Source organism: Coturnix japonica, chromosome 7 (assembly GCF_054131305.1).
Source record: "Coturnix japonica strain WE chromosome 7, WE-NBRP24, whole genome shotgun sequence".
Taxonomy (NCBI): Eukaryota; Metazoa; Chordata; class Aves; order Galliformes; family Phasianidae; genus Coturnix; species Coturnix japonica.
The window spans coordinates 28,039,089-28,062,591 of NC_140669.1; the positions used below are offsets into that span (position 1 = coordinate 28,039,089).

Here is a 23,503-nt window from a genome sequence, read left to right on the forward strand (position 1 = left end):
CATACAAAGCAATTTTAACTTTTTCACAAAAAGAACCATTGCAAGATTTCATGGAAATCTGAGACACCCTTCTAATCATTTTTGAAAGCGGATTTCAGGTTAGAAAATGAAAGACATGCATTCAGTAAGGCTGCTTCGAAGAAGCCACACAATCAGGTCACTTAATTTTCCATAATATAATCATCAGCCAATGATTAATTATTATCGGGTAGGCACATTATTACCTGCCTTAACACAAAGAGGCATCACCTACATGATGGAACACAGCCTCCGCAGGAGCCTGTGGTACCATTCCAGCCCTCAGAGAGCAGTAAACTCAATATATGTCAACACAGACTCTTAAAATACCAGGAAATACAAGGTATGCACAGAAAAATCTAGTTAGCTTCATTAATTACTGAGAAGAAGTAGGAACTTTATGATCTACCCACTGATTTATATGAACTAACCCCATTCAGTGGACGCCGTTTGAAAATACTCTGTGCTCTCTCCAGGCTCAAAGCTGTGTTAATGAGGGCAGCTTTCCCACCGAGGGAGCTGAAAGCACTGCAGCAGGCAACGGAGGTTCTGGCACCATGCTGAATCTTGAAAAGAAAGCCTGCTTCCACCCACTTTAATGCCTTTGTTTCCACATGAACATTCAGAGATAATTCAATATACAGTGATTTGCTAGCCATATTACAGACCAATAATTCATAAAAAAAAAAAGAAATAAGTGTTCAAATGCCTAATTTGTTGAGGAACACTAGTCTGAGAGTTCACTGTAATGAGCTGAGGCAGGATATGTAATGGCTATTATGTTTCACCAACACAGATGTTTTCTTGTTTTTCAAATACATCTTACAAAAACATTTGCAACTATGAAATATTTTTTAATGATCTCAAGCTAGAACTCCACCGCACAGTGCATTTAAGGCTCATGTCAGGAAATATGTAGGTGCACAAAGCGTCCCAATGCTATAGTTTCAATAACTGAGTTTCCATACACAAGTGTTTGAAATTACACCAGTGTACACAATGTTAAACGAGCAACTTACTACGCCACCAAGATGATGGCACACAGCTCAAGCGAGCTGTTTCACATACCAGCAACACGCATTTTGTGCAAGAGTATACTACTTTTAACTACCAAAGCCATTTGTACAACACAAACTTCAGAGACATACATCTACCTAAAGCAACCTCCTCCAAACATGGAAAAGACTTCCATGTTCTCAAACATAAACTCTCCCTACAGCACTAGAGAAGAAGTGCTGCAGCTATAAATTAACCTTACTCTTTACCTATCGTTAGAAGGACACTCCTCCTCACTCCTCAGGGGCTTGGGTTTTGCTTTAATAGTCACCTTTTGAACTGCTCTACTCATAGAGGTTTAAAAAATGCAGTTTCCTACTCTTAAAGGAGAAAAATGGCTTTGCTCTTACATAGAAATATAATACTAAAGAAACAGTGAGTAAAGTCATGAAATAAATTATGAAATAAAATTAAACTTACTTGATCTTTTGCTAGTGTGCTATTTCAGACATCAGGAAAGGGCAAACCAAGTTCTCATGAAGGTAGAAGGTAAGCATTGCTTCAACAACTTTATCCACAAGGCTTCAGTCTTGCTGATGTCCTCCTGCTGCACGCTCCATTGCACTGAGAAAATAAATAATACAAACATAACATGTCCATTAAAAGAAAATAACCGTCGTTCTTTTATCTTAGTTACTTCTAACAATCCCATCGATTGCCACTCATTATCTCACCATCATGCTTGTAAATAATTATGCACATTTTTAAGGAATATAAACCTTTAAACCTTTTCTTATTTAAAAGTTCTATCTTTTTACCTTGCTTTGTTTTTTTTAATGCTGTTGAAGATGTCTAACGGTAAGCCATTGTGACTAAATGGTAAACGGTATGGCAACTAAGGAGGCATTCAGCAGAGTTGGAAAATCTTTTTTGTAGATTCGGTTGCATACCCTGAAGGCCCTGATGGCCAAGCATTTACCATAATTCCCTATTTGCTACTGCCATTGTCTTGCAAAGCTTTCATTCCAATAGCTGTCAGCATCAGACTTCTACTTGAAAAATCTGTAGAAAAGAATTGCAGTCCTTTTTCTTTTCAGGCAGGGAAAACTCCAGCTGGGCTAAATAGAGAATGCAAATGTTTTCAATTGTATTCACCTGGCAGGAGACAATTCTTCAACAGAGAAGGAGCAAACTGAGAGTGCTGTACATACCTCAAGTCTGTCATTACTAACAAGGTTTACAAGAAGATAAATCAGAGTTTGGGAAAGAGAGGCTGAAAATTTTTTTAAGATATCAAAATCAATCAGAATTCACTGACATATTTTTCCAACAAAGCCAAATTTTTATTTACATAGAACTAGAAATAATGAAGAAAATATATTTTAGGTATGTAGAACAGGCCTAAAGGCCCAAGGAAAGACAAGAAGTAAGAAGAATCGTGGCCTTCTTTCTTATGTAAAAGAGATGTATGGAGTCACACTGACATCCCTCACAGAAACACACTTCTTGTGTGTCATCCAAGGCAGTTAATTGTGTCTGACAAACTCTGCATAGGTTGCATTTGATAAAATTAATTGGCTGCAAGTTGTACTCTAAATGAAATTGTCCTGTGCCACCCTTTCTGACTCAGAGTGATTCCTCAACACCATACATTATCAGCAATAAAACTCAAAAACACCAAACAAAATACACCAACCCCTCACAGAGTATGCCAGAAGATAAAAAGACAACTAAAGGAGGTTAGCCAGAAATGCAGGATTCCCTTTGCAACACATGGCAAAGCATTTGCAGTTTTGAAGGATTACAGTAAACCTGTTTGTCAATAAATCAGGTAAAACAACTTCCCTGTGCAGAGTATTTTGGAGGAGTACTAAAGCTGCAGGAGGAGATGGCTGTATTTCGTCTAAGCTGAGAGCTGCCACATAGGTTTGCATTTAAAATTTTTCAGAGGAAAAAATATGTTGTAGAAATAGATAGATATGTGCAGAAGCTAAAGATTAACAAAAATTATAGTTATTCTTGAGAAATAATGTAACTGGAAAAAGGTTAATACAACACTACAACAGTTCACCCACTTAAAGCATGAGACTGAAGTTAAAATCCATCTTTTTCTCTCAAAAATAAAGGAACAAGTGGTTCAGATTCTTCAAAACAGTGAAAGACACAAATGCTCAGCTAATCAGGTTGCTTAACCTTGCCGAAATCACAAATGTTATAATTCAAGAGTAAGCCATATTGAAATGAAATTAATTGAAAGGCACATATTTAAAATGTCCATTTACATAAGAGATGAGCTTTGAAACTTGTCAGAATAAAGTGCGAAAGAAAACACTTTTAACATAACTGAGCTGATGTAACTGGCTGCAGTAAGAAGACTATGGCAGCCCTTTTACACCAGGATACACAAAAACTGAAGACTAGATGTTTTCTGCATTCTGATGCTAAGACAAAACTTGAGCTCAGTTGTTGAATAGGAGAGGTGGCCTGAACATTCACTGATAGAGATAACAAGTGACACATTGTTAAAGAGCAGCGCTACAGAACAACAAACTGCCCCGTACTTGGGGGTGGGCTAGTGCAAACTTTACCTCTTTTGGTGACTGCTCTTCGTGTCTAACCAAAAAGATGAAAAGGATTTAAGCTAGAAGGACTTGTGTTGGAATACAGGCCAACATATTTAACGCTTTAAGTCTGGAGCAGCAACCAGGCAAGTAAAAATAGAAATAAGGATTCACAAACAACTTCTGCGATCTTCATTTCCACTTCTTTAATCCCCTCTAATGCTGCTCCTTGATGTAGAGTCCTATCTGCCACTGAAAATCACTTGTGTACTCCAAGATGGTCCTTCCCTGACTGTGCTCAATGGATCCCAGGAGGAAAAAAAAGCCCTCTAACTGTTTTTCTCCATGGTTCTCCTCTGTCCTGCTTATTACTATGAAGAACCTAGAGTGTAATGGGAGCACACAAGTAAAATCATCCCTCAGAGTTAACATTAGCTGAATATACTAAAAGCAACACAATAACACTGTGGGAGCTGTCAGTAATAGAGACATGCACCAAAAATAAGAGTAAGTATGTCAGCTAGAACAGGATAAACTGAATACCTATGTGGGAGAGATTTGGAGCCTGCAGGCACACCCTTTAGAGCATTACATTAAAACAGCTGAAATTAAGTTCAGAGCTACATCTCATCAGTGCTGTACCACGTGTGTGCCCATCTGATTCAAAGACAACAGAGCTGCCCAATTTCACTTGAAATATAGATATTAAGATTATGATTTTCAGAAATACTTTTTCCAACCTGTCTTAACAATCTGAAATGAAACTTATAAAGCTCACTGTGTAAGCCAAAAAATGCAAGGGCTGCCTCCTATTTTATTCTGTTGGCCCACATCAGAGGCAAATGATGGTATATTGGTATACCTCAGTACAGGCTGAACCTCCCACCAGTATTCTGCTACATGTTGCCGTGTGACAGATGGCAGCAGAGGGGCAGGCTGACACCAAAGTGCATGGAAAGCAAAGGTGTGGAATAGAATTCCTCCCTGTGGAAAAAATGGCACCCTTTATGCTTGCTGCATGTTTATGGAGACCAAACAGCAGATGTGAGCACAGTGAGGCAGTGGGTGGTGTGTTTCAGTAGTACTGATGGTGACATGAACGACAAGCAGCAATCTGGATGGCCGTACACAGCTGTCACATCACAAAATGAAGAGTATCTTGCTCAGCTCATTCATGCAAATCGGCTAATGGTTGTAAATATGCTGAAAAATAGCATTTCATGGCCAAAAATTCGCTCAAACAGCATTATTGTATTTTTTGCATCTGTTGTAGTTTCCATGGAAATAAATAGGAGGCATTACTTTTAGAGTGACCTCCATGCAGACTAAGTGGAAAAGCTAAGTGTGCCACAAGAAAAATTAACCCCCAAAGCAAAGCCAAGATTTGTTCCTGTAGTCTTGGAAACAAGCAAGCAAACGAGCCCTAGCTCTGGAAATCTTGATTCTCTCTTGCTTTTCTGAGATCCTTCGCTAGAGGATCCTTAGCTAAAAAATGAATTACATACATCTGTTTTCACTAAGCATACGGTACCTGAAGTGAACATCTCTGGCAACAGACTGCAATTTAATGGGAATGGATTTAAGGAATGTTTCATGTCATACAAGTAACATCATTTTAAGCTCTCATTATCCTCAGCTCCTAGACAACAGTGATGTGCAAATTAATATAACACTTAAACTACAAAATTATAAAAAATAACCTAAAATGTTTTTTTTTTTCACCAGAAGATTAGACAAGAGAATACGTGGATTAAAAGAAACTGATGTCAGAGTTGGTTACTTGCACACAGATAAGAGAAAGTAAAACAAACATAATCTTGATTCTTAACAAGGATGCTGTGCACATGTCTGAGGGAAGAGAGCAGCTCTAAGTAGCTGTGTGTACACAAAGCCTTGCAATGCCTTAGAGTCACGTTAGCCAGGACTAAGAGTACTCCAGAGAAATATGTGAGGTTATCTCTTAATCATTTGACTTGCTGAATGCCCCAACATAGGACATAGATTCAAGCAGGTTTATCTGAGTGTAAATGCCTTCTACGATAGCCTTGGAGGACTACGAAGACAGAGAGCAAGGATTCTTTATATAGTCTCATTGCAAATGTCAGTTTCAACTGTGTACATTCAAAATAACTCAAAAAACTTAGCTGAAAGTAATTCAACATTAGGTTTTTAGCTTGTTTAATTTCAAACAAGCATATCACTGATGGCACAAGACCAGTTTCTAATCAAGGAATTGAATAATTCAATAATCACTAGTATTTTCTGTCAACAAACTTCACAGAGTCTCATCAAAAGGATTACATTCTTCTAGGGCTAAGCAGAAGGATGAGAGACAACTGCATTTCAGTACATCGCTGACAGAACTCAGCAGGAATCACTACAAGAAGAGTTACAAAGCATATTTCATTTGAGGCAAAGTACTACAATAGGAATTTCATTTTGCACATGAATGTTCCCTGTGTGATATTCTCCAGTTTGTTTACTCATCAGCTGGAATTTAGGATTCAAATGTGAAGGTGACAGGGGCAGCAAAATTTGTATTCTCAAAGTGTAAGACAGGGTATTAACCTTTTAATGACTCTTCATTCAAACTCGGCTTTCAGAGTAAAAAGTAAAATAATCTATGTTGTTGTCTCTGTAATTTTAAGCAAGAAAGAAAATCCACCTTCACAGTGTGGGGAAACAGCGCATACAAAAGATACGATGCTGCCTAAATATGTTTGGGAAGGGTCATATAGTGACCCACAACCAACAGGATCATCAATGGAGCAAAATAAAACCATATACATTTGAAAAGTTAGCTCAAAGTCTTCCTACTGGTTCTGATCCAGAAAAACATTTTCCAGAAGCTTTTCTGTTTTGTTGTAAATATGAAAAAGATAAGTACTATCTGAAAATAATTCCTAAGAGCTGTAGAACGTTTAATTGCTAGTTTTCCACAACCCAGAAAATAAACTAGCAGGCATAGCAAATGACTTTTTTTCTTGTGCCCTATGGGATTTTATCAGGAAGAACATACCTCTTCCTATGCCCAGTTTATCTAGAGGAGGGATCGGATGTATTATCCAGCCAGGCCTTTTCTACACTGGGTTAGTGCTGCATAGCATTCTAGACAGGCAGTTTTCTTCCATTTAATTATGTCTACCACCCACGTATGCCAAGTCAACCTCACAAACTAAACTGTCCATTCGGGCAGCATATACTTTGAGACTATTCTGTCAGCCTGTAATATATCATGAGTTAGCAGCTTTCTTGACAGTGTTAGCTATATGTGAGACAATAAGAATGTGGAAAATCTCATTCACTACCCACTTCAAGTCAGGGAATCAGGGCCAAGGGAATTCTGGAGAGATAGCTCATAGCAACAGTATCCAAAACAGGAAAGTATTAGATTTCTTATGTCTATAGTAACACGGCTAGAAAAGTTAAGACCCATATCCTTGGTTCCCGAGTCAATCCAGATTTCAGATCGTTAAACTGAGTGTCTTGTTTATGGCCACGCATAATGTGCAGCATTTACTAAAATGCTGTAGGCATTTTCTAGCATTAAAAGTGATCATGTATTGCACATACCTTGACTTCAGTCTACTTCAGACAAAATTTCAACTAGGCAGGTCATAGATTTTCTCACTGGCCTCTAGAGAAAACCAAAACCATCTCCTCCACCCGTCCAATTTCATTAGTTACAGAACAGGGACTTCATACAAACCTCATCATACAGAGGAAAGCTGAGTATGGGTGCAGTTTCTTTCCAGCGCAGAAATACCTTGTCTCTTTAATTCTTTCAGAGGTTAATTAAGACTTTTTTCCTCTCTTAAAAAGTGCTTGGTTGATGCAGAGTAGCAAAGGATATGTCATGCTAAGTTTTAGTTGCTATGGTAACTAATTCTTTCTGAAAGAGAGAAACAAAACAAATTTGTATAAGTCCATTTTTCACTATGAACAAAGGCCACTTATTAGTCTTTATTTTGCAGCCCATTGCCTTCCTCTGTTTCATTCTGATTTATAAACGTTTACAACTAATTCAGTCCAACAAAGAAGTCTTTTTCTTTCCAACTGAGCATTCTGAGTTTCTCATTTTCATGGAGTATCAGAAAAGCAATTCAAACTCAGAAATAAAAGGAATTTGTGAAAGAGGTCTGATTCAGACTGATTCATTCCAGTTTTGTGAATGATTTTTTCACTTGTGTGGAGGTGTAAGATGAATGAAGAGTCTTTAGAGGACATACTTTGGATTAGAAATGGTTAATTTTGCTAGAAAAAACCTATCTGGTGCAGAAATTAGGGCAAACCTTACCATATTGCTCTACTTCTATCTATCCTAAAGCAGAAGAACTCCAGGCCTGGAGTTAAGACTTCATGTCTTAACAGCCTCCATTCTTGCAGTGAAATGCAGATTTGGTTTATGTTGCCTTCTTATTGTTTACTGCTGTCACAGAAATTCTGAGCTGTGCTTGCTGTGTTTGACAGCGGCAGAGAATAACTCTGCGAAGAGAACTATGGCTATCAACTGGTTAAAAGACAAATGTCCTCCTGAAACCTCTGTATCACTCGGTAGTCTTCAGAAGCTCTCCCACTTTGGTAAACCTTCTCCACAGACCCTCAAACAAAACAGCCACTGCAAGCAGCAGCCCTTTGCCCCATCACAGCAGCGCGCCTGCTGCAAAGACTACACAAAAACACTGCAACAAAAGACAGAAGGAGCCATTTCCAAAGCTAAAATAAGAAAAAAAAGGGTGATTGTGGTATGTAGGAATGAAGAGTTTTTTGTTTGTTTGTTTGTTTTTGGATTTATTTTTTTTAACTCTCTAAATCACATGAAAAGAGGCACACTTGGCATTTCTTGTCCCCTTCTTTTCCCTCTCTCGTCATTGCAAACAAACACGCAATTACATTAATTGGCTTTGCTATCAATGTGCTGGCAAAGGATGTCCCTGCTTCACCACACAGGAAACTGCAGAAAAAAAGCTTTTCTGCAAACACCACTTGGGAATTACAACCATTCAATAAATGGCTCCACTTGACAAAATTCCAAGCAACAAATTATATTCGTTCACCTGCCTACAACAACAACAAAAGTCATCTACATAAGATAAATGTAGCTCAGCTGCAACAATGCTACTTTTCAAATGGTAGCAAGTCAGAACCGGTGCTGTATAAAAGAGAGGAAAATCCTTAATTAGTGCCTCCCCTTGACAGGGAATAAGCACAAGAAACATCTGCAATGTGCATCACTATTTTCTATAATTATAAGAAATAATGGAGACTGTTTATTGCAGCAAAGTGTTCTTTGATCATGAATAATCTTTCAGTATCCATATCTAGAGCTGCATGAAGTCCTTCGCACCCTCAGATGAAATTCTGCATATCTAAAACAGAGATGGGAGTTAACTGGAGAAGCTTCAATGCTGCCCCCTGGAAGAGAAAACGCTTCTACGCGGAATATTTTGTTTTAACGGTGTCAACAGAGCAACTGCAAGGAAGAAAGGAAACCAGGTATAAACTAACCTTGAAGTATGATCAGGAAATAACCTAAATGCTGTAGATCTCTGAAATAAAGTGGCATACCCATACCTAAGGGAAAAGGAAGAGCTGCAAGGGCTTTTGGAAATGTTTAGGGCAATTTGAGACCAGCTAATTACACAGTTGAGGGAGCTGAGCTCAGACAGCTCTAGTGATGGGAATAGAACTGCTCGATCTAGGTCACAGAACTGCTAAGGCTTAGGTTTTTCTGTCTGAAGGACTTTTATGGCTCCCATCTGCATAGTATCTAAGAGTCTTATACACTTTCAATGTGTTTATTCTCAAAACATCCCCGTGAGGCTGGGAAGCATCAATATCACCATTTTCTTTATAGGAAACTAAAATTCAAAGACCAGAGGGAAGGTCAATTAGCTGTCATCATGCTCCGCCACTCTATCCCCAATTCTGGCATCCTACTGACCTCCTCCTCATGGGATGCATGGGATGAATGTGAAACCCAGGGCTCCACCCTTTGCTACAGCACAGCTGCCAGCAGAAAGCAGCTGCAAGCTCAGTGTATTGTATCTTTCAAAGCCGTAGTCTTAGCATCCAAACAGTCCATGTAGTTTGATCAAATATAAAGCAAAAAAATCCAAACCACCAGAGCCTGGGGCTGGTAAGCAGGGAGTTTGTTACTCTACTAGCAGCAGAAAACTCTGGAACTCCCCAGAAGATGCTGGTTCCAATGGAACGAGGCTGGGAGATCAGTATGCAGAACTGATGCATTTTTCCAGAATTAACAGTCAATTCTTATAGAAGTATTTACCCTGAATTTAAAACACTTGAATTTCCTATTATGATATGCAAAAAATATGGTCTACACTTTTTATACTTTAGCAGCATTGAAATTCGACTAGAAATTCTCTTCCCACACGTTGCTGTGCCTATCAACCGCTGTTCTAACTCAGATTCATTTTATCTTTTGAAACTGCATCTGTCAGCCTTGAACAACTGTCACTACATCTGAAGTACTCAAGCAGAAAACTTCCCAAGCCACAACACAATGAGCAGGGAAGACAGATGTCAGTCATTTCTTCTGACAGGGCAGATGCTAATTTTTGAACAGTTTAGGTTCTGCAGCATTGAAAGTAAAACAGTAATTTCCACTGGAGTATAAAATGAAGTAAGCTGCATAAACTAAATGCCAATGAAAGACATGCACACCAATAATCTACAATTACTAGCATGTGAGCAGCAAAGTATCAGCTAGGTACAAGAGGGGCAGCAGGGCAGAGTACTACTACCTATGAAGCCAGAAACAGATTTGTGTTCTTGTTGAAAATACTCTTACAGAAGTTAAAAGGGAAGGCTCAAAACTCACGAGGAAGATTTACTCTTTATTTACTCTATTTGATTCAATTACACAAGTCCAGGAGGTCCTAACTTGAAAAAGCGACATCTTAGTTTCCCTCCTGGACAAATACCTATTCTGCACGGAACCCACAGCAAGTCCACTTTGCTATAAGAGAAAGGAACACTACAATGGGAGAAAGTCTAAGTTTCATTCTTTCCGGCAAACAGCTTTAAGTTTACTCCTCCACCTCAATCCACCACCTTCAGTCCAGGACTGATAAAGCAGGGAACAGATATGAGGCAAAATTACAGATAAACAGGCAAGGCCAGCCAGGAGAAGAAAAAAAAAGATTTAAAAAAAATTTAAAAGATTTATCCTTGCTATTAATTCTACCTGTTCTCCATCAGTATCTGCATGGGATAATTCATTAAATGCCAGACTCTACACTTCAGACATAAATCCTACAAAGAACAATCTATAGACAGATTTGGAATGTATCTATAATGTACCTGCTAAATACCTTGATAAGTAAAAGCCAGGAATCGACTTGCTTATTCTTAAAAATGACAACTTAAGCAATATGTAGCTCCTCTGATATTCAAAGGATTTGCTTCTGTTATCATAAAATAATCACACATTAGCATGTCTCAAGCATGTACAAGAGTACATACGTATAAACTGTGCAGTTTTCAAGCATCTATCTAAGCATCTAGGAAATATTTTGACAATCATGACTGCAAAGACTGCGCACAAGGCCCACAGTCTGAACAGCTAGACACTACATTAGACCACATGCTGCCACACTCACAAAGCAAAACAAGCTCTTCTTAGCAGCAGTTATTAGCTTAGCACAAAGCACACACACAGACCGACAGGTACAACTGCAAAGGCAGCTCATACAGAAAACTTGGGGTACGGGAGGAATGAGCTCTCACCATTCAGAAACAAACAAAAATCAACAAGCAACAGGATAATGAAGCTATGTAGATAGACCTCATTCTTGGTGACAGAGAATGAAAAGAACCCATAAATCAGAACACTGGAACCTGGTCAGAAGACCAAAAGTAGGAATCCATTCTGAGGCCTGTTCAGAAGCCTATTGTCAATCATGTGGAAAAGCAATGAGATGGATCGATGACAACTTAATGCTGTTATTTTCCTATAATAATAATAAAGCATTACATTTTAAGAGGAGCAACTCACAGGAGTGGACATACAGCTGACATCTTTTCTGTCACATAAAGCCTTCACGAGCCTCCAGCTATTTAAGCACCATAGCTAACAGCCAATTAACAATACCCCCCTGTATATCACAACCTCTACCCAAAAAAAGAATACTGCATCCTACCAAGGGCACAAAGCCTTTGAACTCTGATGCTCACTCACTAATGTTAAACATCTCATCACCACCAGCAGAGAGCTTTTTACATTTTATTCATGAACAGTAGAAGAGATGCCAATAAGTTTTAGCTCAAGGGTGCAATGTAACATAACTAAGCCCATATGGTTTAGCTCGTGCAGCCAGCTTTCCAAGATTATTTTAATATGCATACTTTGGTCCTTGCAGTCAGACTGGACAAGCTGGGATTTTACTTATCTTTTTTTTTTTTTGTCTGCGTGTCCACCATCTGTTTTAGGAATCCTTGAATTTATAACATAAAGGTCATTTTTTTTTTCAGCATACAGGGAATTGGGCTCTATTAATAAGAAAGAACTTGGCAAGAATTAAAGGAATAAATACATTTTAATTAATGTACAGTGTTTCGGACCATGTAACTTTGAAGTACCTGATAAACTGTTTGAATGATTTCCATGGGGAAATCTAAAAAGAACGGGCTCAAGAAAGAGGTTTTAGTCAGCTCATCTGGAATCTGGTATAGCTTCTTCATATTTAAGACACATTCTCTTTATTTTTGTGTATGTGTGTAAAAGGAAACTGTAACAGCACCACAGCAAAGTGCAGCAATGTGGAGAAAGGGAGGAACTTAGCTAAAAGTAAGAACTAAAATGAGAAACGTTTCACTTAGGCTCTCAGATTCTCACACTTACCAGAAAATGAATGTCTGGATTCCTGTGCTTCTTGTCCAAGATTTGTTGTGATGACAGGAATAACAGCAGATGGCAGATGTCAAGTTTTTGTCACATCTAAGCAGTTCTCTGTAGGGTGATAACAATGTTCAAGTTACGGATAGGTGTTTTTGAGATCTTATGGAGCTTGCAGAGCAGCTCTCCATCCTGACTTACCTCTGAGACATGAGAAGCCACATCCATCCTGTGACTCCAAAAACGGGTGCCACATGAAACTGGACCCAGGTACACTGGTGTCTGTATGGCCTTCCAACTCCGGTACATTAATACGAGCCATTCAGAGAGCCTCCTTCCTGATATTTACTCCTTTGGTGCTTCCATACTCTGACATTCCCAACGATTCTCTGCTAGCCTACTACAGTCCTCGACATCTTCATGCATGTTTGTATGTACACTGCTTCTGGAGGGAATCAACCAATGCTTATAGTCAAGCATTACTTTAGAGAATATAAGAAATGAATGATTAGTCAAACATATTTTTAGGATGTAAAAACAGCTGATAAGAGAACCCTACACTCCTCATAGAGTATAAAGCAGCAGATCTGCACAGCTACATAGAAATACTGTGACTGTGGGAAGAATCTCATAAAACAGCACTTCTAGAGATACTGAAACAGTGGCTATTACTATGCAGTTTCCCACTGCTTCACTCATATGAAATGTCAACAGCATGACTGTTCTTTCTGGGAAGAAGGACCAAGGATGCAGGTACTGACACTCAAAGGACACAGAGTACATGAAGCCTCCACTCCACCTGAAAATTCAGGCAGAAGACTGAACAGCTAATGTTGTTATTTAACCAATTTCTAAAATAATGCAGGAGGAACATGAGAATTTAGGATTGTGATACCACAGATATATATATACTGTATGTGCATACTCACTAAAACATGGGTTCACAGCTAGATGAATTCCCCAATATCAAAATGGCAAGAGAGGAACAGTCATGCTCGATAATTCTTTTGCATTTTTTGGGATTGGACAGCATTTTCCTTTGCCCATCTGAAAAACAGTCACAGAGCAAGTGAAATATTAGTTACATGGTACATCACCTTTAGTAATGACTCTCACAATAGATTTTTGAGATGTGATTTTTTTTTTTTTTGATTGAAAGAGCAAACTTCTTACTATCGCATTATTGACTATTCTGGGGATAGTTTGTTGTTGCTTAAACTAGATAACTGAAAAGTTTTATTTTGAACTCTATTTCTGTTGAGGAATTCAAAGCTCTGGGTAGTTTTTTTGGTGAGGATTCGTGTGTTTTTGTTTCTCCGGCTTTACAGAAGGCACACACTGTGCTATATAAAAATAAGGTCACATTTATCATCGTCTATGATGCTTGAAAACAGTTGAGAATAATCTGGAAGCTCAAAAGTTTCTTGTTGATTTCCCTACCGTATATGCAATGCCAAACTGAGTTCTAGAAAACTTTCACTTCTATCACAGATAATATATTCCATCTAAATGAAACACAGAGAATTTACAGGAGATAGAAATAATGGTCAAAATCCCAAAGTCCTCAATTAGTAACACAACGCAGTATCCGAGCTTAATGAATATTCAAATGATACCAACAAAACACAGCAGGTTTTACACTATTTCAGCTCCCACTTCCCTCCATACACTCATCTTGTGTTTGCAGGTCAGTCAAGTTCAACGCATGAGCACATTAGCTCTTCTCAGCTCCCACTGAGGTGAAGACCCCCCACAGCATCATGGCTGTCCGTCACACCTAGGTGATGGGACAAAGCTTTGCTTCCCCTGGCAGGGATGGGTTAGTGACGAGCCTCTGCCAGCCCCAACTCACTCTTCACTGACTCTTGTAGCTCAAGACAAAATCCTACAATGTCTTGTCATCCCCGACAGCATCCGTCAGAGGCTGCCCATCAGCTCAAGCACTGTATTGATTATTTCCAGCTTACCATGCCTCAGTTTGTTGCCATTACAAAGTAACGTGGATAAAAGGCTTGCCTCTCTAAATCTGAATTTTCATCTGCTTTTGTTTTTGTCCTAAAATTGTTCTAAAATGCATAAATGTTAATCTGTTTGAATGAGATCAAGTATTAGTCCCAACATCAGCTATGATGACAAGTAGGCAACGGAATCCCTCAGACTTAACCCCAGTGGTCTCTAGGGAAGGTGATGAGCCGTGACCATTCAGTGGCAAATGGTCAGTCACACATTCACTCGTACAAATGATTCTTAGTCTTATTACTGTGGAGGATACTGTGCACAACAGACAATGTTTAACCACTTTTAGTAACTCTTTAAATTAAAGCATTTAATTCAGCAGGCTGCAGAAATGTAAGCATTCTGTGCAGTGCTTTTATGGGAATGCTAAAACCATGTTAAAATTAATTGTTTCTGGTTAGATAACACCTATAGCAATAATTGAAGGTTACAACCCCAATCAAGCTACTTGTCTGATTTCTTTGGACCTACACATTTGATTTCAACAGCCCACAAAGTTTTAAAAGTCTCACATTGCACTTAATTATATGTTTCTTTCCAATTGTCAGAAGTAGAGCAGCCTTTGAATGGAAACTGGAACTTCTGAGTGTAGCCATTCATGTGAACACAACCTGAAAAGGAGTACTGTTAGAATCTGCATCATGCCTCTGAGAGGATGGGAAATGAGCTTCAGCTTGAATGGAGTCCTTCAGTGGTACTGCAGTTCTAGAAGAACAAACAGCAACACAACCCCATTCCATCTCTGACATGCTTAGAAACCACAAGTACTGAGACATCTTTTTCTACTGTTGTACACACATACAGGTATTAGTTTCCCAACACAACCACTATTGTTTTTTGTAGACAAAAATATAAATGCAGAGGAAATAATTCCAGATGTTCCATACAAAGCTACTTTCCTTTTTTTTTTTTTTTTTTTCTTACTACACTGCATGAGTCTGCAGCAATTTATTGCTTTTCTTTCTGAAGAAATTTGAGGCAGGCTCCTAAATTAGGCCGGCTCTTCACTCTCTCCAGTTGCAGAGAGCTCATTGATTTCACTGTCTGAAGGCTGGTGGAGATCAAGTCTTTATCTTCCACTTCTTATTCTTTTTTTTTTTTTTTTTTTTTTTTTTTTTTTTTTCAGCTCAATATCGTAGCAAAGCACACACAGAAAGTTCCATGAAACTTTCAGAGATGTATGAAAGAATCCCATTAATATTAGAGACTGTGTAGCCCTGCCTGTATCTTAATTTAGATATTTTTAGTACTGATCTTAACAACGCTATAGAAACTGCTCCCATATTACATATGTTATTATCTCCTACATGTACTCAACAGATTGATTTTTAATTTTTAGAAAGATTTCTAAACACTCCACAGCAATCATAGCTTTGGAGTAAAAACATTTAGTGGTACGTAACAGTAATCAGTATTTACATGACCGAAGGAGAAACAGAAGAACTTAAGTACAAGCATGTGCTCCTCCCATTGAGTATATCTGGAAAGTGAGACAGTTACATCTTAATAGACAGCAAAGCAGTCTTCCCCATAAGATTAAATGAACCAGTAGGGGTGCAGCGCAGGAACTCAAGATATATACATAATTTAAACACACAGGGACAGCACGCACCAATATAAGGTCTTCCCCATTCATATGCCAATAAAACTATCCAAAAGAGCATGAATTCAAGAACATGAAGGCAGAACAAAGATAGGAAGTGCAGCAATATCCATGACGCTCTTTGCATTCCAGCTATGGCTTCAAGCAAAAATAATATAGAGTTGAAGTCTGACCAAAAGTATTTATTGCGCGTAATGTTTCCTGCATTTACTTGAATAAACAGTTAAAAACAAAACACTTCTCTGTGGTTGGGCAGTGTAAAAAAGAGTGACAAAACTGAGTAATAAGGACAGTAGTTAATGGAACAGGCTATTAAATGAATGATAATGAAACTTGGAACAGCAAATAGATAAGAGACTGATCATGCAGTACTGCCAGACATTCAAAATGCAAATGCAGAGAAGACATGGTCTGCCCATAGGTTATACAACCTGATCACAGCTACCTAAATGCCATGGAAACCCAGAGCACAGTCAGAACACATGGAAATTTTGCCCAGACTTGATTCAGCTCTGAACAAGCACAGTTCTGCAAGGATAAGTATGTTGTTAGACAAAACAAAGCAACAGATAACTTGGAATTAAAATACAACTGACAATTAAAGATAAATGATTGAATCTTTGGAAAATGTTGAGCCTTAGGCTGATGGGGTAATTTTAGTTCTTGCGTTGTCTTGCAGCCAAAGCGGACACATTAATGTATTTAAACAGAGGAGTACTTCATGCACAGAAGTGGAAAGATTGCTTCATTGTGGACAGGTTGACTGGCACCCATAAATTTTTCATTTGCATTCACCATGTAAAGATGATAGGATTGACTGTACTAATCAGATTAAATATTCATCCAGTACAGCACCACCTTTTATAAATAACCATTTGCGGAGGCTCAAGACGACACTATGAGCTAGGATGGAGCGATGCTTCCTGTCTCTGAGCTTCCAGCAGCTTCCAAGCTGACATTTCCCTCCCCAGTTTTATGATTATGCAACATTACATCATTTATCTAATCACATTTTGCACCCATCACAACTTTTTGTATGTAAAAAACTCTCTGGCTCAGAGTTTCTCAATTTAATTATGCATAATACCAAACAGTTCCTCTTTTCATTTGATATAAATTGTCTGCCTGACCATTTCATTCTGTGTACCTTGGTTTCTTTCTTTTGAATAGTGAATAATCATTCCCTCAAGACTTCCGCCACACCATCCAGGATTCTATAAGATCTCTATAATAACCACTCACAGTTGTTACTTTTCTAAGCTGTAGAGTCTCAGTTATTTCATTTCCACTGCATATGGGAGGTGTTCAGTACCTCTGATCATTATTCTCCGTATTTTTCTAGGTTGCTACACCCTTTTTTGAAATGAGGAGAGCAGACACATATCTTACATTTCAATGTGAGTCCCTCACAACTGTGTGGAGCTGTATAATGACTTTCCATCTCATCTTTTTCATCATTTTCTTACACCTTCACTTTTCTGCCCACCATTTAATGCCAAGATAACATCTACATGTAGCCACAGACCGGCTTACAATTCCTTCTCAATAACGGCGTACTTAGAACCTACCAAGCTATTACAAACTTTTGTTTGTTTGTTTCCCTCTATGTGTATGGCATTTTATGATCAACTGAATTTAATCTGCTGCCCACTTGGCACTATGAGATCATAGAACAGTACAGATTCCCACTTCCATGCTCTTAAATCCAAAGCATCAGCTAACTTCACTATTCATTCCTTCTTCTTGCTCACACAGGAATATGTCAGACAGCAACCATTAAAGCATCCCACTGAAAATAAAAGGCCATTTCTTCCCACTCTTTGCATTCTAACTTTACATTGGTTACCTATTTCTGACCATACCTTGTTATTCATCTCCTAACGGGGTAGTTTCATTAACACATACTGTCAGAAAGCCTTATTCGGTTCTTTAGTGTGCTTCAAGGAGAATTCAGAAATGAGGTGGTGCAGAGTATAGCTGGATGCAATGAAGAGCTATAAATACATATGTTTTAGCATGGATTGAAATACTCAAGGATCATAATAAAAGATGAATTTATTACAATTAAGCATGCCTTCTTTAAAAAAAGAAATCCTGTATGAAATAACTACATAACACTAGAAGTAAATAAATAAATAGCTGTGCTGGAAGTTGCAATTCTTTAGATTAGAACTAGAATGCATTACTTTTAAACTGCGAGAACAATTAAACACTCATAAGAATTCAAACACATAACCAGCAACAGCGGTGGATTCTCTACCATTTTCTGGGCTCAGTCTACAATCTACTTATTGACTTGTTGCTCTATTAATCCCTTTTTTTGGGATCAGTTTCCTGTAAAACATACAAAAAATCTATTTCCATGGGCTTCGAGGCACAGCCTGGAAATATGATGAAGATCTTAGCCAGCTAAAACAGTTAATAATTTTCTCTCTATATTCCCATCCTAAGAAAGGTACTATATTATATCCCTTCACACTGAGTCATTTGCAACTGGTGTATACCACTTGAGACTCCTATGCACACACTTGGGTTTAAGTGCTACCAAATCTCTTCCTTGCCTCCTCTGTCTAGACAACCTGTGTCAGTACTACATCTATATGCAAAAGAAGCAGCTGACCCCTTTCGATTTGAATTTCAAGCTAAACTGCTGTAGAGAGCCTATGATAGATGCAGAATAAATCAGCTGTTTAAGAAAGCAATAGATGTCTGCTCTCATCTCCTCGAGTGATGCTGATCTAATGCTTGTATTATAAAATTGCTGTGAGTATCTCCCACGTGGCAAAAGGCAGCCAGCATAGACAATGTCGGGGCTCACTGCTTTCAGCCTTATGATTATACAATTATCTCTGTCTGATACACTGTCTGAGCTGAAAACCATAGGTTTGATCAATGCTATAATGACTTGTACGGCATTTCTTTTTTCTATAATCTATAATGCCATACTTATGTTCTAGCCAGCTTCAGCTTATACTGAGTGCACTGATTCGGCTTTTCAGTATGATCTCAGTGTGCACCTACATCTACTGTCCTTACTCCAAGCTCCATTAAGAAAAATATATTTGTTTGTAATGCAGTGGCTGTACTATTTTTATTATTTTTTTTCCTGCAGTGCTGAAAAATGTGTCCAAGCACAACACAAAGCAATGCTTGCAATTTGTAGCTTACTGTCTGTACTGCTGACAGTTTAGAGATCAAATAATGAAGTGTGAGGGGTGTGCTGATCACTGCCGACCTCGTTATGTTATATTTCAAGAAGAGATGTGCAGCAGACTCACAACATCCAACACCACTCAACAGCTCATTAATCAGCAGCCTGCTGATCTCTTGTCCTCTTTGCTATTCCACTCAGCTAGAAACTATTCTTACACAGGAGCTCTTGAGCAAGTTGTTTCTATAAAGGAGACAAATACCTGTCTGGTCTTTCTTCTGGCTGTGGAATGTGCTCACTGCCAAGCCCAGATAAGGCTTGCTGGATAAACAGACGTGTCTCTCAAAAGCAAGAAACATGGGAAAGCGCATAACCATATATCTCTCTTGAGTTCAACAAGGATCCAATGTAAAATCTCTCTCTGAGGCTCTGAAAGAACCAAACACAACACACAAACCATACTCTTCCTTCAACTTCCCGCCAAAAGAACTGTTAATATGCTCAGAATGCAGAAATTAAGCACTGCCAAGATTAAGCATTCCTTTGCTTTACTGAGTTCCAGGTTAATGAGGAATACATATAGCCCAGAAAGAATATACAGAATTATGCAGATACTCCAATAAAGATTAAATCAAAGAAGCAAGACTGTCTTCACTGTAATGAAGGCAAAGACAAGTTACAGCAGTAGTCATTAGCCAGAATTAGTCAGACAAAGCAGAGTTCACCTGGTAGCAATTTTCCACATATATTTTCCATTTTCTCCTTTTCTATTCTAGCACATATTTTTGTATCTTATTGTCAGCAATCACCCAAGAATTTATGCAATAATCATGAATTATTTAAAGGAACAACAAAAATGCTAAAGATTGTTTCTAACGTAAACTGTCTACAATCTTATATAAAGAATAGAATAATGCAGAACAGCTCTATTGGAAATGACCCCAGAAACCACCAAGTACAACTGCCTGACCACCTCAGGGCCAAAATGCAAAGTACATTATCAAGGGCACTATCCAAATGCTTCCTGCGTGTGGACAGGCGTGAGGCATTGCCCACCTCTCCAGGAAATGCGTTAAGCATTTCATAGGGACCGTTAAAACCACCTGTTAAGAGAACAGTTACAATGCCATAAACACTTTGCCTCCTGTTAACCAACACCCTCTCAAAGTAATATTTTAATAAGACTTTAAAGAAGTGCCTTTTCATTAAGCACAGCTCATTTGTGTGCATTAGAAACTGCATTGCTGGTTGACCTGAAACAGAAGAAGATGCATGAAAAGCCTACCATGGTGAGACTAATTTCTCTAACTGTAGATTGTGGTGGGATGATGGAACGGTTGTGAACATGCAGGAATTTCAGTCAGAAATATTACTGACCAGACAGAATCACAGAATCACAGAATGACCCGGGTTGGAAGGGACCTCAAGGATCATGTAGCTCCAACCCCCCTGCCCAGCAGGGCCACCAAACATACACCTTTACTAGATCAGGTTGCCCAGGGCCCCGTCCAACCTGGCCTTGAACACCTCCAAGGACGGGGCATCCACAACCTCACTAGGCAGCCTGTTCCAGGACCTAACCACTCTTCTAGTAAAGAACTTTCCCCTAACATCCAACCTAAATCTTCCCTCCTTCAACTTAAAACCATTTCCCCGTGTCCTGCTATTATCAGCCCTTTCGAAGAATTTACTCCCTTCCTGGGAGTAAGTTCCCTTCAGGTACTGAAAGGCTGCAATGAGGTCAACACGACAGACAACACGACGGGGAGCCAATGCCTCATTTATGCGTAGTTTTCCAGTTCCTTCTTTTTTCTTTTTATCTTATAGAATGCACTGACGTTGCACACTTATTTCAATCAGAAACAAAACAACAAAACCACACACAAACACAAGAAAAAAACATTTTTGTTTCCTTAGAGGTGAAAAAAAAAAGTAATTATTTTGTCCTGGTAAATCTACCAATGAATATAAGAAAAAAAAAGGTCATTTGTTAGAAGCAATACACACAGCATAGTACACGATAGTAGAAATTAATTTTCTTGCTACAATGTTTTAATAATGTATTACTCGTAAGACTTCTGCGCTCAGCACTCCCAACTGATATCAAAGCTCTGTCACTTCAGATGCTCCTTAGAGCAAAAGTGGGGGGTGATGGGAAATAGAAGCTGAAGGTGTAAGGGACTTACAAACACAGTAATGGTTTTTCACGTCACTGACATTTAAAAACTCATTAAATTAAATAATTCTGCCTGCAGGAAGATAATTAACTGACCATCTGGGCAACTGCTATTAAAAAGAATGAAAGAAAGAAAAGGACAACCAACCACAAAAACCCACCACAAACAAACAAACAGAAAGATTCCTATGCATTATATCAATATTTCCCACAGTGGGAAATGTTAGGTCAAGTCTAATAAAATAGGCAGAATTTCTAGCTCTTCAAATTCAGATAATGCTCTATCACCATCAATACTTAATTGGCTTTCTATTTTTTTCTGCTTTACCACTTCTAAGTTTAAACCATTGGCCTATTTTTCACACTCACCCGCTGATGGGATTAGAACTGGCACTATCACTGTAAGCTTTATGTTCAAGTAACAATATTTCTAATGTAACTCTTACAGTAAACACAAAGCGTCTCTACCTGTCTACCCACCCAATGGAGCACTCTCCACAAATCCAAAATCCATTTTCAACCTTGTACACTGCAACTTTCCCCTGCAGGAAAGCATCTCCTCAGCTCTAACTTCCTATAGCCTTCCACGGTAATGAAAAGCAAGATATAAAAATGAGCACATACACACTTAAATCTGTACATAAAGCATCAGTGAGGTAACCAGCTGTTCTTTAGGCTCTATGGAGCCTAAGAATGGGGGGAAGTGACAGAAGGAGCTTAAGCAGCCCATCAGACTAGTCACTTTTGTTAGCAGCCAGCAGGCAGGGACAGACAGACAAGGCAAGAGAACATCACCCACTTCCTTGCCTAGTCTGCTGCACACAATAGGTTACTTTAATTTAATGATGCCCTACTTTTAAGGGAGAGAAGAGGCTACTCAATTTCAATACGGATTGCTGAATTAGACAGCAGGGGCAGCTTCTAAATTCATCGCTGGGTAATGTGATATAGTGATACCATGGTGTACATCATACTTCACACACAAGACAAACCCTTCATGAAAGGGCAGAACACCGTAGAGCATCCCAAATTTTCATTCCCTGTCAGTATGTCAGTACATGCTACAAGTGAATATACAGCTCGGGCAGGGGAGTGCTATTTTCAGCAGCCTTTATCAGAAGTCAAGAAGCCTCATTTCAACAAGAAACATCATCTGTCAATGCAGGAAAGAGAATGAATGATAGTAGCTGTTTAAAAACTGCCAAGGAATGATTCAACATTCATCAACTCACTTCATTCTCATTAGCAATATTGAAATATCTAATTTAGAAACCTTTCACTTTTCCTTTTTAGATGATGGTATGTTTTTAAACTTGTTTTATGGAGAATAATCAGTAATAATACTTCCCTTCTTTCTGTGAAATCACGAGATGATTCATGAAATAATTTCCATTTCATCTGGAACATTTTCCCTTCTGCAGTACCTGTGGAATCAAGTCAATTGTCTGTCTTTTTCAGAAATCATTAGCTCTCTAGTGCAAACCCTCTCTTAAGATGCTTTTATTACTTCTGAAAGCTCTGTCTCCTAATGGACCGAATGTAATTGAGCACAGATACTATTTGCAATGGATAGACAATCCAAACTTCCAAGCAATTGCTCAGCATTGAGTTACCCTGAATGCACAAATAAGATCGTTATTGTTATTAATATTTATCCATTCAGCTCTACCTTGCAGACATATGAGAATGTTATGCAATCTTCTAGCCCACAGGCCCAGTTCAGACTCTCTTTTGCCTTCATTAGAAAAACAAAGAAAGCACTACATCCCACAGAAACACAAAGACTTTATGATCTTCATCTTATTTGCTTTGAAAAACCTCCTGCAGAGTTCAGTGGGATTTGGATTAGACTTTCTATGACTTACAGAAACAAGATCCCTTTTTTAGTATACTATATAAGTTGTCTAACTAGGAACTAATTAATGTTTTGACATTTTAGAATAGTACTTGGTATTTAAAGGAAATATTTCCAAAGATCGTTGACCTTGATATCAATCAGTGTGATTACCAACATCAAAAGTACATAATTCTCATAATGCTATGGATCAGCATGCTCACAATGATACACAAGTCGTACCAGCCGTACTAAAGAGCTTAAGAAAAAAAATCTTAAGAAAAATAT

The 23,503-nt window shown here is 38.5% G+C and overlaps 1 protein-coding gene across 6 annotated transcripts in view; it reads right to left on the minus strand.

The window, feature by feature from the left end:
• LOC107316441 (uncharacterized) overlaps window positions 1-23,503 on the minus strand; it is a 297,655-nt gene that overhangs the window by 116,071 nt on the left and 158,081 nt on the right. For all 6 annotated transcript variants that reach the window (XR_004307962.2, XR_014948400.1, XR_014948399.1 and 3 more), the window contains 4 exons: window positions 12,637-13,482; window positions 12,442-12,549; window positions 7,285-7,467; window positions 1,495-1,638 (listed from right to left, as the gene is read on the minus strand). The gene's annotated coding sequence lies outside the window, so the exon portion shown is untranslated. The remainder of the gene's footprint in view (window positions 1-1,494; window positions 1,639-7,284; window positions 7,468-12,441; window positions 12,550-12,636; window positions 13,483-23,503) is intronic.